Source organism: Pteronotus mesoamericanus, unplaced genomic scaffold (genome assembly GCF_021234165.1).
Source record: "Pteronotus mesoamericanus isolate MK-2021 breed Mesoamerican mustached bat unplaced genomic scaffold, CSHL_Meso_final scaffold_651, whole genome shotgun sequence".
Classification (NCBI taxonomy): domain Eukaryota; kingdom Metazoa; phylum Chordata; class Mammalia; order Chiroptera; family Mormoopidae; genus Pteronotus; species Pteronotus mesoamericanus.
In genome coordinates, this window is record NW_026555325.1 from 34,508,377 (window position 1) to 34,525,007 (window position 16,631).

Consider the following 16,631-nt stretch of genomic DNA (forward strand, 5'->3'; position numbering starts at 1 on the left):
GCTCTTAGAAAATTAACTAAGATTGAATTTCACCTATTCTGAAATCTTAATATGGAGAACAACAGTTCATACTGATTTGCCAACAATTCACTCCAAGTTTGAAAAATTATACTGGTCTCAGGTTTCTAGAAAAAAAGTGAAAGGTAAAAATAGAAAAATTATAAAAAATATCAATTTACGTATGTTATCACAAATAATGAATAATGAAAATTTGAGGGGAACAATTTGCTAGAAGGGGAATAACATTCTATTCCTAATTAACTTTCCTAGATTCCCTTCTCTATATTTTGGAGCTTTTCTAAACACCTTCTCATGTGCCCCATGGCTATGCAAAGAAGCTCTTCACAAAGTACTTAAGATATTAAAAGCTGAAAATATCACCAAGGCCCTACACCTAGACAGATAAAGAGCTTCTTATCACAAAAAGATGGCAAGTGTATCACAACAATGAAAACAAAGCATGTTTTTGCAACAAGTTTATTTTCAAAAGAAACCATTCTGTTTCATATATCAAATTCATCAATGCAAAATTTATTTTTCAAAAGCTTTCTTCAATAGAGCAGTTTATTTCTGTGCTGTTTAGTTCACTGTATTTTTACAAGCACCAGGCTAAGCAAACCATGATTGAGAGAAGCCATCTTATGCACATTGCTGTTGTCCCACATCATTCAGAACAAACCTTTTTAGATCGTTAACTACCACAGGAGTGCTGATTACACAGGCACCAGCAATTTCCTAACCAATGACCACCTGAACAATGATGTGTTCAGCTTCTCAGACCCTGCAGCCTTTCAAAGGTGAATCATTTCACAGTTTGGAACTAGATCTCCATAGCAACTTCCCTTTGAGGGTTTTAGAATCACCATCCAGTAATTCTATGATCATCAAGCTCAACCATTCCCAATGGTTCTTTTCACAGCAGATGGAAAAGGAAGCCTTGAAATTTTACAGTCTATTTCAAGTAATTCATCTGGCAGCCTATTAGAATTCAAAATATTTCGACCTTCAATCACAAAGCATGTTATCTGAAGCTGTGGTGATCTCAAGTCAAGACAAGCAGACGTTTTAGTCTAATCATCCATGATGAGAAGAGACTGACAAAAACTCTTAATTCAACCACCATCAAAATGCTTATTTTAACTGCATGAAAAGTCTTTCAACAGGCAATGAAAACACACCATGTACCATTTTATCACAACCTTCTGTTCAAGGAAAATATGAATTCTGAATATTGGCATGGATCTCTGTGTTTCTTAGACTGTTTGGAACAAATATGTTTCTTAAAAGTCAGCATATATCGCATTTAAGGGCACTATTATTCTCTGCTTGCAAAAGCCAGAAACCATAAGCATATGGCAACAGATTTTGACAAAGTCAGTCAATGTAACAAAATCAAGTACATTTAGATCGCTTAAATTTGGGGCAACCCCTGACCGGCTTAATCAGAATATAACAATCCCTTAGGAAGTTAATACCAATTAAGAGGGAAAGACAGACCTTAAACAAAAACTTAATTTATAAAAAGTCACTGACTATTCCCAAATTCAAATAATTCTCTAATGGTTTCCAAATATATTAGCTCCCTTTCTTTAAAATATTGGATTCAATCACACTAAAAACTGTACATTTCAAACCAGTAATAAATGCACCTAAGAAGTTTTTATCCAAGCCCTTCCATACTTGAAAATTCAACTATGTGCAATAATTCATTAAATAATTTTCAGAATTATACATATAAACCAAATACAGGCATTTATTTCAGTATTTATAGACCTTTAGTGGCATATTACTAATCAAATCAAAACACAGTTCCCAATGAAGAGCTAAACTAACTTTAAGAATAAACCAAACACTGGTAAAGCAATACAACTACAATCTATAAATCACTAAATCAATTCAAAGCAGATGATAATTTTTTTAAATATCAGAATATAAATATTAACCATTTTTGCATAACCTCAAATATATAATGGAACATGGAAATATACATGGTTTTCTAAACAAGACCACCTAGTGTCTTTATACAGTTAATGACTGTTGAACTAAGCCAATTTTAATTTATGAATCCACCTCCTTCCACAAAGGAACACTATAAACAAACAGCAGTTACAAAGCCTCAGTGCTTTGGAAAAAGTAAGATCTAAATTTAATCACTTCATGAGCAAGAAAAATTTTAATACTCAACATCCTTAAGACAAAATTACAGAGACACAGTCATCTACACACTTCATATGCTCAAACTGTTACTTTCTGTGAACTGTGAGTTAATTTAAACTATCTTTATCTGAATCTATAAAGTAAGTACATTTCCAGTCAAATATATACATTTTATTTCCTGCTTAAATATCTTTAACCTAAGATCCATGCTAGGTTTAAATATCTAATCACAAAAAGAGAAGATAGCAAAATTATTTTATGTTGTAGAATCAGTTCCCCACAACTGGTACAAAGTAGATAAACTCTTCTGAAAACTAGTACAAGTTTTTAAAGGAAAAATAAGCAATTTAACAATTATTTCAAAGACAACATCATTAAACTTTCCTTCCAGGAAACATCCCTTACTTTCAAATTTTCCACTTCCACCAGGAAGTACAGAGGAGTAGGCTATGAAAGAAGCCTTAACATTAAGCTCTACTTGTCTTATTTTGGATTCATTTAGTTTATGATCTGAATTATATAACAAATTTAAACCAAGAATAATGCTTAAATTAAAAAAATAAGAAAATATTATATGTATATATTCATTCATATAGTTTCCATTTTTAAATGTAATAGTATTTAAAAAGAAATAACAGGGCCCTAGTTGAGTAGGTCAGTTGGTTAGAATGTCTCTTGATACACTAGGGTTGTGGGTTCATTCTCCAGTCAGAGCACATAAAAGGAGCAACCGAAGAATGCGTAAATAAGAGGAACAACAAATCGATGTTTCTCTCTCACCCTCAAAAAAAAAATCCATTAAAAGAGAGACAGACAGACAGGCAGACAACAGGCCCAAAATGGAGTCACTTGTGCTGGGCCTCACATTAGGAAACCAAGATTTAAGACTTAACCTAATTGCGGTTTCAGCTTCCCAGGAATGCAACCTTACCATCCAGCATGGCCTTGGCTGGTCAGGGCTAGAGAGATAATCTGCCCAAAAGAACCCTTCTGTTTCCTTTAGGAGGGCAACTTTGCCTGAAACAATACATTCTTTGCTAATAGCTTCTTTTTTTCTGCCCCCTTTCCACCTTTAAACACATTTCATTTTCTATGCTAGGTGGAGCTCCTTTCTACTTGGTAGATGGAATGCTGCCCAATTCATGAAATAATTTAATAAAGCCAATTAGACCTTTAAATTTTACTTGGTTTACATTTTGTTATTTAACAGTAGTTTATTTTACTTATATCCAGGAGGCTAAAACACAACCAAGGAAATAAGAAAAAAAACTAGTGAAAGTCTCACTAATACCCCAAATTCTCAAAGTGCAATTTAATGGCTTCAATGTGAAAAAATGCTGGTTATTAGTACATCAAAGTTTAAATAAACAAAAATTCTCAAAATAGTTATGCGTAAACATTTTTCATAAAATCTGAGTTCAGTTTATTAAATCTTCCAAACTTCATGGCCACATGCAGGATACTCAAGCATACAGTATCTTTGCTGGCCTATAAGGCTATTTTTCGTGTATCTATCTTAACTTAGGAATACTTAAAATTCTTCATTATCAATAATTATGAAATCTATAAATACTTTTGCTCAATTATCTGTAAAACAGGAAGAGGCTTATATGAGATGGCCTGACAATATATAAAGGTTATATAGACGTTTCTATTGGTAACATTAAAATAAGCTTCCTAAAATAACATTCCCCTTGGAATAAAAAGCAGGTTCACTTGACTAATTCTGAGTTACAAATTCCATCATTTGTCTTAATTCTCTCATTGGACTGTGAACTTTTTAAGGACAGATATATTATGCATTTACTAACCCAGCCCTTAGGGCTTTACATCTGAAATTGTAGGTACTTAATAAATGTTTGCTATTAATTATTAGATAGCAGTGACAGCTATAATTAAAAACCTCCATGTTCCTGAAACATTCTTAGACTGGTATCTAAGTTTCCTTTTTACTTGCCAGTGAGAACCAGAAATGGAAAAAGATTAATTTACTGAGAAAGCTTAAGGAAAGAGAAAATACCTTGATATCTTTATTTTTTACTTTTATCTTCCCCTTCCTTCCCAAAATGTACAAGAAACCTGTTCCTAACAATAACCTAATATACAAGTACTGAGTTTAGTTAGCAGCCTAGGGTAAACTCAAGTTTATTTTATAACATATAATCAAGCAACATACTGTAATTGAAGTAGTTTGAAAACAGCAGTTACTAGCTAATTAACAATAGTAGAAACATATCTCTCAATAAAGGAAAATAATCTAAAGATTCCATAATAAAATATATTTTGTTTTAAATGTAAGTCATGTGGCACACAACTTTACATTCAGTATAACACTAAAATAATTAATAAATGGGTCCATTCTTATTCTTATCAATAGCTATGCCTACATTTTGACTACAAAATACTGGGAACATGTAGTAAAACCAGACTACTCAGCTTTAAGTCCAGCATCAGAATTTCAGCCATATAACCAGAATACAAACATATGTGTATAAATGCTCTGTTTCTTCAATATAGCAAAAGTGCAGTTACCACAGTACTTGACCTCTGACTGGGGCAACAATCTAAAAGAAAACACCTCTAGTAAATTCCTGAGAGAAGATAGTAGGATGTAGTCTAATGGCAAAAACCTCTTTCCTAAAGAAAGTAATACTGCTTCCATGATATTCTAAGTCTCCAACACTCTGTGAACACAAAACTTCAGGTAGATACTTTTCTATTAGAGTATTCAGCTCTGACAGAATATTCAAATACAAAATTGCAAGTTACACTAGAATTCTGGCACACATAACTTGATCCTGGCAATCTGGGAAAAGAATAAATATCTAAAATGGTAAGAGCACAGTATTCAAGAGCTGTTTGTAATAAATGCTAGTGCCTTAAAAATAAACAAATATTAAGAGTATGTTTTGGTTAAGGAGGCAACTTAGTAACAAGGAACACAAACTTTTAAAATGTGCACACCCTTTGACTCAGTAATATCTACTTTTAGAAATTTAGCCTCAGGGGAAAAATCAGGCAGGTGGACAACAGTGCATATAGGTATGGACAAGGAGGTTTGGGGCATCACTCATGTGCTCATTCAACAAATACTGAGTAGCACCCATGTGCCTGCTGTCAGAGAACTTACATATTAGTAGGGAAAACTGATAATAAGGAAAGAGATAATTGGTTAATACTTAACTAGACAAAATGATGAAAAGGGGGCAACTAACAACATGGAGTTCACTGATGACCAAGGCAATAGCACTCTTAAAAGTTCTTTTGGTAGCAAAGTCTCACTGGAGTTAAAGAAAAGAATGGAATATGAAGAATTAGAGATGGTATAAACAGCCTCTTCAATTTCAAGAACAGAGAAAAGCAGCAGTAGCTGAAGGGGTCATTAAACCATGTTTGCATAGTCATGAGAACAAATCAATAAAGAGGAAACGTCATACAGAAAAGAGAGGGTATGACAGTGGGATCACAGTACCACGTGAGAGAGAGAAGCAAATTTACTGTGAAAGTGAAGGGGTTGGCCTTGGCAGGGACAATTCACCTGTTACATGAAGAGGAAAGGTAGGGTATATGACACAGAAGGATATAGGATGTAAGAGCCCAAAAACACAGGTCCCACTGGCTTCGGGGCCCTTGAATTTGCTATTTCCTCTGTGCCCAAATATCTACATGCTTTGATCTCTCACCTCCTTCAGTTCTTTACTCAACTGTTAACTTCTCAGTGGAGTCTCTCCTTGTATGTTTAAAATTGTACCTCAACACTTACATCCTCTTTCCCTACTTTATTTTTCTTAGTATCTATTACCATCAAACATACCATATTTTACTTTTAAAACATGTTATTGTCTATGACAAATCTCTAAAGAGACCATTATGGAACATGCTGACATTTCTTTAATAAAATGGGACGCTACTTCAACAACAACAACAACAAATTGATCTTTCCTAATGTGACTATTCCATCTGCACATAACTTATTCTGAGGAAAACTGTAGCAAGTTTATTTCACCATCGTCATTTCTGAGGAAGGAATTAGTTATAATGCTTCAGCACACCAAGATTCTAGGTTAGCAGAAAGTCAGTCACGGGCATCAGAATAAACTGACAGTGGCAAAGTCAGACTTGATAATTTTACCATCAGCTGTGCAACAGTGAGCTAGAACTGAGACCAAGAGAGTCCAGTCTCTTAAGGGTTTCTTCAGGTATTTAGGAAGCATACATTAGGACAGAGAAAACAGTATGGGGGTGGGAGAGGCATATGTATTAGGCTCAAGAAGAGAGAATCCTAACTTGAAAATATAATTACATCACATAGCATTAATGGTCTTTATAGCTCTGTGCTATCTTATAGGTTCAACAATCAGCTATGATAACCTCTATTTTATGTCAACTAGGTTGTTCTCATTGATGTGGAGACAAAAGAACAGGTGGCACTGTGATGTATAAGAGGATCCAAAAGAAACAAATAGTTTTGATCTGGATACTACCACTTACAAGTTATATGTTAGGCAAGTCAAACTATAAGTCTCCGTTTTCCTGTAAAATGTAAATAAGAGCAGCATTTTTCTCTTAGGATTATTCTAAAGATTAAATATGATTCATGTGAAAGGCATAACACAGTCCTGACCCCAAATGGAACTCAATAATAAATGGTACTCTTCCCATTAATAATACCAGAAACATTCAGGTCTCTGGGGAGAGGGAATTTAACTTTGATTTCCTGATCAAGATGACAAATAGAAAAAATAAGGCATTTGGGGAGGGGCAGAAGTATATTCTCTGATCCCATTTTTTCCCCTTTTGTTCCCAACTAGTAGGCTTCTAGTGCAACTAAAGAAGGAAATTCCAGCCTGGTTCCAAGCTAACTAGTCAGATGTCCATAGGATCAAAGCAGATGATTTCAAGTATCCAAAGTTAGTCTGGTGGGCTAGCCAATACACTATACACACATAATTACATGTAAGATACATTACTGCTATTTTTGCTTTACACAGTTATCTTTTACAGCAGAGGTGTGCCAACAATAGCTCATAGGCCAAATCAAGCCCACTACCCTATTTTTAAAAAGAATTTTATTGGAACACAGCCATTTCCATATTTCATACTACAATGGCAGAGTTGACCAGATGCACAACACTATATGGCTCTCAAAGTTTAAAACATTTACTACTTAGCCCTTTATATAAAAATTTTGTTGATCTTTGTTTCAGAGAAATTAAAAATAAGAAATTACTTTTCTTCCACTTTCAGTAGCCTTTGTATATATCCAATTTTACGTAGATCATAGTCTTTCTGCCGGAAGTGCTTTAACATGTCTTACAAAGCAGGTCTGCTAGAAATAAAATGCTTAGTTTTTCTTTAAGAAAAACTATTTCTCTTTAATTTTTGATATTTTTAATTGTGTGTGTATATATATATATGTATGTATATATACATATATACATATATATCTATCTATCTATCTAGATAGATAGATAGATAGATAGATAGATAGATATCTAGGCTGAAAGTTTGTTTTGGGTTTTTTCCCACACAGCACTTTTAAAATGTAATTCCACTATCTTTGGATTCCCATAGTTTATGATGAAAAGTCAGCCACAGCAAAATTTCTAGTTTTGTTCTTTATATGTAATGTTTCTTTTTTTCTCTGGATGCCTTTGAGATTTACTCTTTGACTTTGTTTTCAGCAGTCTGAATATTGTGTGTATGAGAGAGAGAGAATTATGTATGCAGGTTGTTATACTCTGAGCTTCTTGGATCTACAGTGTTGTATCTCATTAATTCTGGAAAATTCTCACTCATTACTTCTTTTACCCCATTCTCTTTGTTGAACTTTTGATATTTCAATTATGTGTAAGCTAGACATTTTGATGTTTTCCTACTGGTCTTGGATATTATTTTTTTCCAAATTTTCTTTTTGTATTTAAGTTTTGGTAATTTCTATTACCCTATCTTAAAATTCACTGATTCTTTTCTCAGCTGTCTGGGATCTACTAATGAGATTAGTGAAGGCATTACTTATCTCCGTTACTGTGTTTTTTATTTACAAACACTCCACTTGATTCTTATTTTTATCTGTCTCTGTTGAAATTACCCATCTGATCATGCATGTTGTCCACCTTTTCTTGTAGAGCTTTTAACATATTGATCATGGCTATTTTAAATTCCCTGTCCCAACAACTGTGTCATATGTGAGGTTAGTTTCAATTATTGCTTTTTCCCTGGGTGTTTTTTCTTGCCATTGTGTGTGCCTTGTGATTTTTTGTTGAAGGCTGAACATCTTGCGAAGAACATCAAAGACTTAGGTAAACCATTTTTATGCCTGAAAAAGGCAAGTTTTTTTTTCTTCTCCTAGGTCTTGGACAGGGGAGAGGGAATAAATTATTTAGTTAGGGGTTTCGCTGGGTTTGAGTTTAGTGCTATTGGTACTCTCAGTGTACCACAAACTTCAAATTCCTGTAGAGATATCCTGTATTTAGGAAGGGAGACTGCGTTATCAGGGTAATATCTAGCCCTTTTTGATTTAAGTTCTTTCCCTGGCACTGTGTCTCTTTGTCTCTTCTTTTTCCTCTTCTGTTCTTAGCCCAGCAGTATTCCGCTGTTACCTGTTATTAGAAACTTCTTAGTTTGGTGGTAGGGAATAGTTGGAGAACGGAGCATCTTCTGCTGTTCTGAGCAACACCCAGCCTTAGTCATGCACTGTGTCTCTGGATCTTGGGGGTATAGCTTTTTCAGTTCTCCAACCCCCTGACCTAACCCTATAGTTGTGGGCTCAGCATATTTCTAAAGAGTAGATACACCCCTCCCCCCACTTTCTTCCCTCAGCTGCAATGAATTTCATCAATGTTCCTAAAGCATTGCCTCCTACTCTACCACTCCCACTTAGATTAAGGCTTTTGTTACATAGTAGAAGAGGGGAGAAGGATCCAGACAATGCTGTTCTCTTCCTTAGGGTATGTGCCACATTGGATACTTCTTAGGACTCATCCCTCTCCCATATCTTGGGGTTCTTACCCCACACATTGGGGTTAATGGGAAAGGAGCACATAAGAGGGTACAGGGTTCTCCAATTTCTATTTTCCTCATAGATTTTGCATGTCCTTGCCAGCCTGTACTTGGCCTTCACTAATCTGTCCACAATTCTAGCTGAACTCTTCTTCCTGGTGCCCAGCTGAGTCTGCCTCGGGTGAGCGTCTGTGTCTTTCCTTGTAGGCACCATCTGTCCTTACATTTTGAAGTTAGGTTCTTTTTCATTGTAAGAGTGGGAGTGACACTCTCTCCAGCTCTCTACATCCCAGAGCAGAAACTGAAAGACCTGAATATCTTTTTCCACCCTCTTTTGGAACAAAAATATTTCCTGATGACTGTTCTATATTTCCAAAATTAAAAAATCCCAATGTGTAAATTAACATGTGCCCAAATCTTATCCAACTCCCCACCTATTATACTTTTATTTTCTTGTTAAAAAGATTGTTTCATTGGTTAAATTTTCTATGGAAAAGGGGAAGATTTCATCTACGTTAGATCATACTCTTTAAAGAGAATTAAATGTGATCATAAGAATTTATCTTCTGTGCCTTGTTGATTATAAAGAACAAAATACACATACATGTACCACAAATCTCTGTATGTCATTATCATCATCTGGTATACCACAATGTGCTTTTGGTTAGGAGTTTGTGTAAAACAGATAAACATGCATATACATCTTCCTTCCTTTGCCCTTCTCCACCTCTGGTTAGAATTTTAAAACTACAGGAATGTTCCAGTTCAGAAAGGTTCCAAAATAAAGACTTCTGTTTTAGTAAAATATCCTGTCTGAATCCTGCTGTGCTTCAGGTTCCATTTGGATGTCTCTCTTGTTGTAACATCAGTATTTGCAAGAAAACTTCCTCTGTTGAGCGTCCATGAGTCGTAATGTAAAATCCTACCATAAATAACCTCACACAAAAGTTAAAGTTTACACATTTATTGCTATCCCTTAATTACTATTATGCTAAAAAAAAAACTAATTTTTTTATTCAGATATCACAGGTACAAATTTTGTAGTTGCATGCGTGAAAAAAGTTTTTCTCAGTATGCTGTCTTCATATAGTAACTAATCCAAAATAGAAAACTATCCTTGCACCAACTGAAGTCTCAGGGACAGATGCACTGATTAGAGATTTCAACAGCATACTTATGCTGTCTGGAAGGCTTTCTGAGGCAGATGTTCCATCTTATGACTCATCTAATCATTTACTTATATACTAATGTCCGCTACCTTATCTCACTCACTTCAGAACCAAGCAGAGAAAAAAACCCCTCCAAATTCTGTTCCTGCAAATGTAAAGTTCCCATTTAGATTTAATTGTTTCTGAAAAGAACAAAAAATTTTATTTGTCAGTTTTCTGTTTTTGACTCACAGAACTCATGTGGATTTTGTGTACACAAACAACTCTCAAAGCACAGCAAGCCAATTATATTGCAGAGATATACCACTGGCTACCTTAGAAAATGTACTTATACTATACCTTTTATTTATTATTAAAGTAAATATCTAATAGTGACATTCCTAAAGCTTTTTACAAAGTATAAGATAATGTGCTTTAACTGAGTAATTTCATTCCATTAGTTCTGAAATCTGTTCACTAAAAAATTATCTGAAGAAAATACTTGTCAATCTAAATAATGTCAATATATTAGTGCTATTAACTTATTTAAATAAATTATAACCAGGATTATTTAACAAGACACTAAAGGGAAAATATTCAGATTACTTAGAATCCATTGGTAAAGTTCTTTAAGAATTCAGATTGCCATGTAGAGTTAATGTTACAGTAAGCATAAAAGAAGTTATCTAACAGTCTAAATATTTATTCTAGTATCAATCCTAAGTCTTAATCAGTTATACTTTGTTCATTTTTAACAGAAGAAAATGAATAAAAATGACTGCAAAAGCCTTTTAACTGGGAATTTAAAAATTAGAACAATACTATTAGAGTTATTGTGAATGTATCATATTAGGAGCATTAAACTTCATTTGAAAATCAAATCAAATCAAATCAAATTTGAAGGATTTTCCACACTCAGAGGATTTCCTACATTTTATCTCTTAATGCAGTATTTATTAAAGGCAAATTTTAAATTTGAGAAAAACCTTTAATAATATAACCACCTCCTTATTTGCTATGAAAATAAAGAGAAAATTTTTATGAAGCTGTCATGTTAAATAGTAGTCAATAGCTACATACAATCAGTGAACAAATTTGGTTCAAGGCAAGAAACTACATTTCCATTTAGTGGTTGCAATTTAGATTATTCTAGCGTGTAATACTTTAATTGTATAAAACAAAGCTGATGTCACAAATACAAAAGAACTTCTTGCAAAGCAAGTACCACAAGTAATTTCTATGCTGCCACTGATGGCTGACAAGTGATGAGCACTTTGTTCAAATGTATACACTACGCATATAAGACAACAGGTGGTTTTTAAAAGAAAATACTGAAAAGAAGCTCTTAAAATTTTCACAATCAACATTTTACAGTGTCTTGCCAGAATATATACTTTATTCTTCAAATACCTAAAACGTATCTTGTACAGAGAAATATACTATGCTTGACATTAAAAAAAGGAGATGTTGTACTAGAAAACTAGGATAAATACTGGGCTAAAAATGTTTATAAGAGACCATGCATTAATAAAATGCCAACGTGTTGATATTACCAATGTATTCCATAGCTTAATAATTTAGGTTAAAATATTTTCAGAATTTAAAAAATATCCTTATTAATTAACATCTAGGTACTGTTTCACTGCTGGGGTAAAATAATCTTCCCATAAAAGCAAACAAAGAAACAAACACCCAAGTTCTTTAGGCCTTATTAACTATGTTAGAGGTGATTTCTCTTGAATGCAAGTAAGTGAAACAGATGGCAGTGTCCAAAATGACTAGCGCTTCCCACTACCACCAGCACCTCAATCTAACCTTCTAATAAAGCACTACAATGTAGGTTGTTTTTGATGTTGTTTTTAAAAGAATAATGCAAAGTCAGAATAAAATAAATCTTCAAAAGGTTGAGACACAGGCACTCACTACCCCATCTCCTGCTCCAATGAATTAATCACAGGGAAAAAAATTTTGATTAGGAATAGATAACTATTAAATATTCCTAGACAAAAAGAATCCTTATTTGTCTAAAATGATTTTAACTGTTCTATTTCAAAGGACAGCAACTGGGGATGAAGAAGGGTACACTTAATCCACTAAATAATCAGGAAAAATGAATAGGCAACTGTGCTCTACAACTTCCCTTATAGTCATATTAATACATGTAAGGAATATTGAATCATCTCTGAACTACTAAATTATCTCTAAAACTCACATTACAACTATTTAATTATGAGGTATACACAGGGTTGGCAAGAGTAGGCTTATAGTTTTATGTGAAAGTTTATTCTTGTATTATTATTTATTAATTATTGTATTTTTAAAAGATTTTATTTATTCATGTTTTTAGAGAGGGGAAGGGAGAGGGAAAGAAAGGGAGAGAAACATCAATGTTTGGTCACCTGTCACTTGCCCCCGCCCCTGGGGACCTGGCCCGCAACCCAGGCATGTGCCACAACTGGGAATCGAACCAGTGACCCTTTTGTTGGCAAGCCGGCACTCAATCCACTGAGTCACACCAGCCAGGGCTATTTTTCCACATGAAAAACTGTAAACCTACTTTTACCCACCCCCGTATATAACATCTAATTTATTTGCACACTCTAGCCAAATATTCATTTGTAAGCAAGATGCTCAAAAAATAAAACATCTATTATTCAGTCTTTCCAAATGACTGTAGCTGAGGGCTCTGCACATTTGCAGTGAAATTCTGTATGCAATGTTTATAAAACAAAAATGGTCAAGTTAAATAATAAATTATTTTCATTTACCTAAAATATTAGAATTTAAAGAATTCCAGGTTGTATTAACAGAGGGCAAGAAAGCAGACAGCTTCATAAAGATAAACAAAGACTGGGGCATTTTCAAAGAATTTGAAGCAGTGGTTCTCAAAGTATGGTTCATGGACCCTTGGTGGGTCTACAAGGTCAAAACATTATTTCATAACAATTCTAAGATGTTATTTGCCTTTCTCACTGTGTTAACATTTGTAGTCATGGTACAAAATCTGTGGGAAAAACAGTCAGGATCTTAGTATGGATCAAGGTAGTGACAGCAAACTATACTAATCATCATTGTAGTCTACACACACACACACACAACAACAACAACAACAACAACAGCAACAACAACAACCAAGTTTCACTTAAGAATGTTCTCAGTGAGACAGAAAAAATTATTAATTTTACTAAACATCAACCTTTGCTTTGGGTGCAGATCTTTTTATAAGCTGGGTGTGAATACAGAAGTACACATAAAACACTTCTGTTGCATACCAAAGTATAATGGTTGTCAAGAAACGGCATTTGAATTGCAAGGTGAACTAGTCACTCCTTTTGTGCACCATTCCTACTTGAAAAAATGACCGCCAGTCAAACTACAGTTATTGAATATTCAATATATGGCAGCCATTTTATTGTAAATGATAAAATTCAGGCTTATTGAAAATTTTGATTTTTGAAAACTTATGTCTGCCAGCAGGAGCCTGACAGCTTCCCAATATTTAAAGATTTTTCTTACAAGAGCTGCGGTGTTATTAACAGGTGTGATTTTAGAATATTGCATAATGAAATGAATACACACTTAGAGCTGCATCACTTGCTCAGAATCAGTATTTTCCAAATGATTAAGTGCATGCAGGGGTAGCAAAAGCCATTCAGAGTACAAGACAGACCAATAGGCTTTAAGGTAAAAGTTCAAAAGATCCATTGCTAAAGTTGCAGATTCTACATTCCATTAATTTTTAAGAAACTTCCATTTGTCAAGTTTTGATGTGGTATCAAACAATATTCACAATTATTGAAAGGTTATTAAAATATTCTTCCTTTTCTCCAACTACATATCTGTGTGAAGCCAGAATTTCTTCATATACCTCAATCAAAATGAAATGTTGCAAAAATATTAAATGCAGAAATATGATAATCCAGCTACCTTCTATTATGCCAGCTGTTAAAGAGATTTGCAAAATATGAAACAATCCTACAATTCTTATCAAATATTTTTTATTTTAAAAGTATAATTATTTTCCAAAAATATATATGTTAACATTTAATGGGTTTATCAGTGCTATTTTAAACTGCATTAAGAAATAATTTTTAATAGCCCCGGTTTTAATATGGTAAATATTAATTTATATTAACCTACATAAACACAAGCTTTGGGGAGCCCTGGCTGGCATGGCTCAGTGGATCGAGCACGGGCCTGCAAACCAAAGGGTTATCGGTTCGATTCCCAGTCAAGGCACATGCATAGGTTGTGGGTCCCGAGCAGAGGGTGCATAAGATGCAACCACACACTGATGTTTCTCTCCCTCTCTTTCTCCTTCCTTTCCCCTCTCTAAAAGTAAATAAATAAAATCTTTTAAAAAGAAAATTTAAGAATCTAAAAGAATCTTGAGACCAAAAAGTTTGAGAACTGCTGCTTTAGAGGTTCTTAATCCCAACTCCTTTTAAGATATTTTTCTAGGTCTCCACATGAGTGGCTGAAAAGTTGCATTCTTTTTTATAAAAATGATTTCTGTATGGGGCTATAAAGATAGTTGAGTGAGAAAGACTATAGCAGTTAGAAAAAGGGACCAGAGCTCTTCAAACATTTGGCTATTTCCAGATCTAGAGTAGGATATGGAAAAGCTAAGTCAGGAAGATCCTTTATATCATACCAGATATCATAAAGCTATCAGAGACCACTAGAGTAGTATCAAGAGTTCAGGAGCCAACTCCAAGAGGCTCCCTCAGCCAAAAATGGAACTATGTGAACATCATTAACAATGATAACTGCAATGAACTGAAACAAAGTGTTTAATGATTTTATAATGATCAAAAAGTATCACTACTCACCTTTGGAGGATGCTAATGAATCAACGCATTGTGCCAACTTTATCCTAGGAAAATGTCAGTGTAATCCCATTTGTTTTATCCAATCCACAGACCCCAGAGAGGGGAAAAAGCCTAAGTCAGCAAAGTATTTCAATGTAATGTTTATTTGGTAAAAATAAGCTCCTGTACTCTTTAAATACAATTTTTAAAATTCTAGATTAAAAAAATGTATTGATGCTAATTAACAGTAAGCATCCACTTTTTAAAGTAAGCTGATGGTAAGGTTTTCCTTACCATATATAAATTGCTTTCAAAGAAGCCTACAAAACCCATCTATAACAACCAAACAAAATTACAACTTCTCTAAAGGTAATCTCTTTTCCCCTCTGAACTGTATCCCTAGAAATGCTAGTGAACATCAAAATAATTACCATGAATATTTTAGGTTCAAAAAGAGAATATGAAGATTTTCAGAACCTGAAGTAACTAGGTTCTAAGATAAGGGTGACTAAAGACTTAAAATATGAGACATGAATGTTATAATCAATTAACTAAAAATGCACATATCAGATAATGGTTTTAAAAGGAAGGGCTTCAGATCAAAGAGCCCAGATTCAACTCCCAGTTCTGCCATTTACTAACTTGAGATACTTAACCTAATTATTTCTGCATTATGAAAAACAAGAATAGTAGTACATACTTCATGTAAATCTTATAAAAGATTAAGTGAGGTAACAGATTCTTTAGTATACTGCCTATAATACATTAATCCTCAAGAAATAAAGCTTCTAGTAATAGTATTTATTATTACTCACTTTATGTAAAGGGAAAGAAAAAGTAGGAAAATGCTGGGCATAACAGTTCCTTTCACCAACTGTCAATAGATAGTACCATCAGTCCAGTAAATGGTTACTGGTGAGAGACAGAGAGAAGTGGGAGAGAGGGACAGAAGGAGAAAGGGAGGAGAAGGAGGGAAGAGGGGGAGAGGGAGAGAAGGGAACACAGAGAGAAGAGGAGGGGGGGAAGAAGGAGAGGGGGACAGGGGAGGGAAAAAGAGGGAGGAAGGAAGGGAAGGAAAGATCTGGAGAGAAGAAAACAGGGAGAGGGGGAAAGGGAGCCCTAACCAGTGTGGCTCAGTGGGTTGGGCACCATCCTGCAAAGCAAAAGGTCTCCGCTTTGCTTCCTGGTCAGGGCACACACCTGGGTTGTGGCTCAGTCCTCAGACTAGAGGTAACCAATCGATGTTTTACTGGCACATCGATATTTCTCTCCCTCTCTTTTCTCACTCCCTTCCCCTGTCTCTAAAAATAAAATCTTTTTAAAAAGTAAAGATGAAACATCTCAAAAATAATTATATTTTTTTTTAAAAAGAAAGAAACATTGATCAGTTGGTTGCCTCGCAATCAGCTGCCTACCATACCATAGTTGTCCCAACCAAGATTGAACCCCTCTTTTAGTACAGGGGACAATGCTCCAACCAAGTGAGCTACACAGCCAGGGCTTTCCTCAGTTC

General features: G+C 34.4%; 1 protein-coding gene across 1 annotated transcript in view; it reads right to left on the minus strand.

The window, feature by feature from the left end:
* OLA1 (Obg like ATPase 1) overlaps positions 1–16,631 on the minus strand; it is a 174,161-nt gene that overhangs the window by 112,918 nt on the left and 44,612 nt on the right. The window lies entirely within an intron of this gene.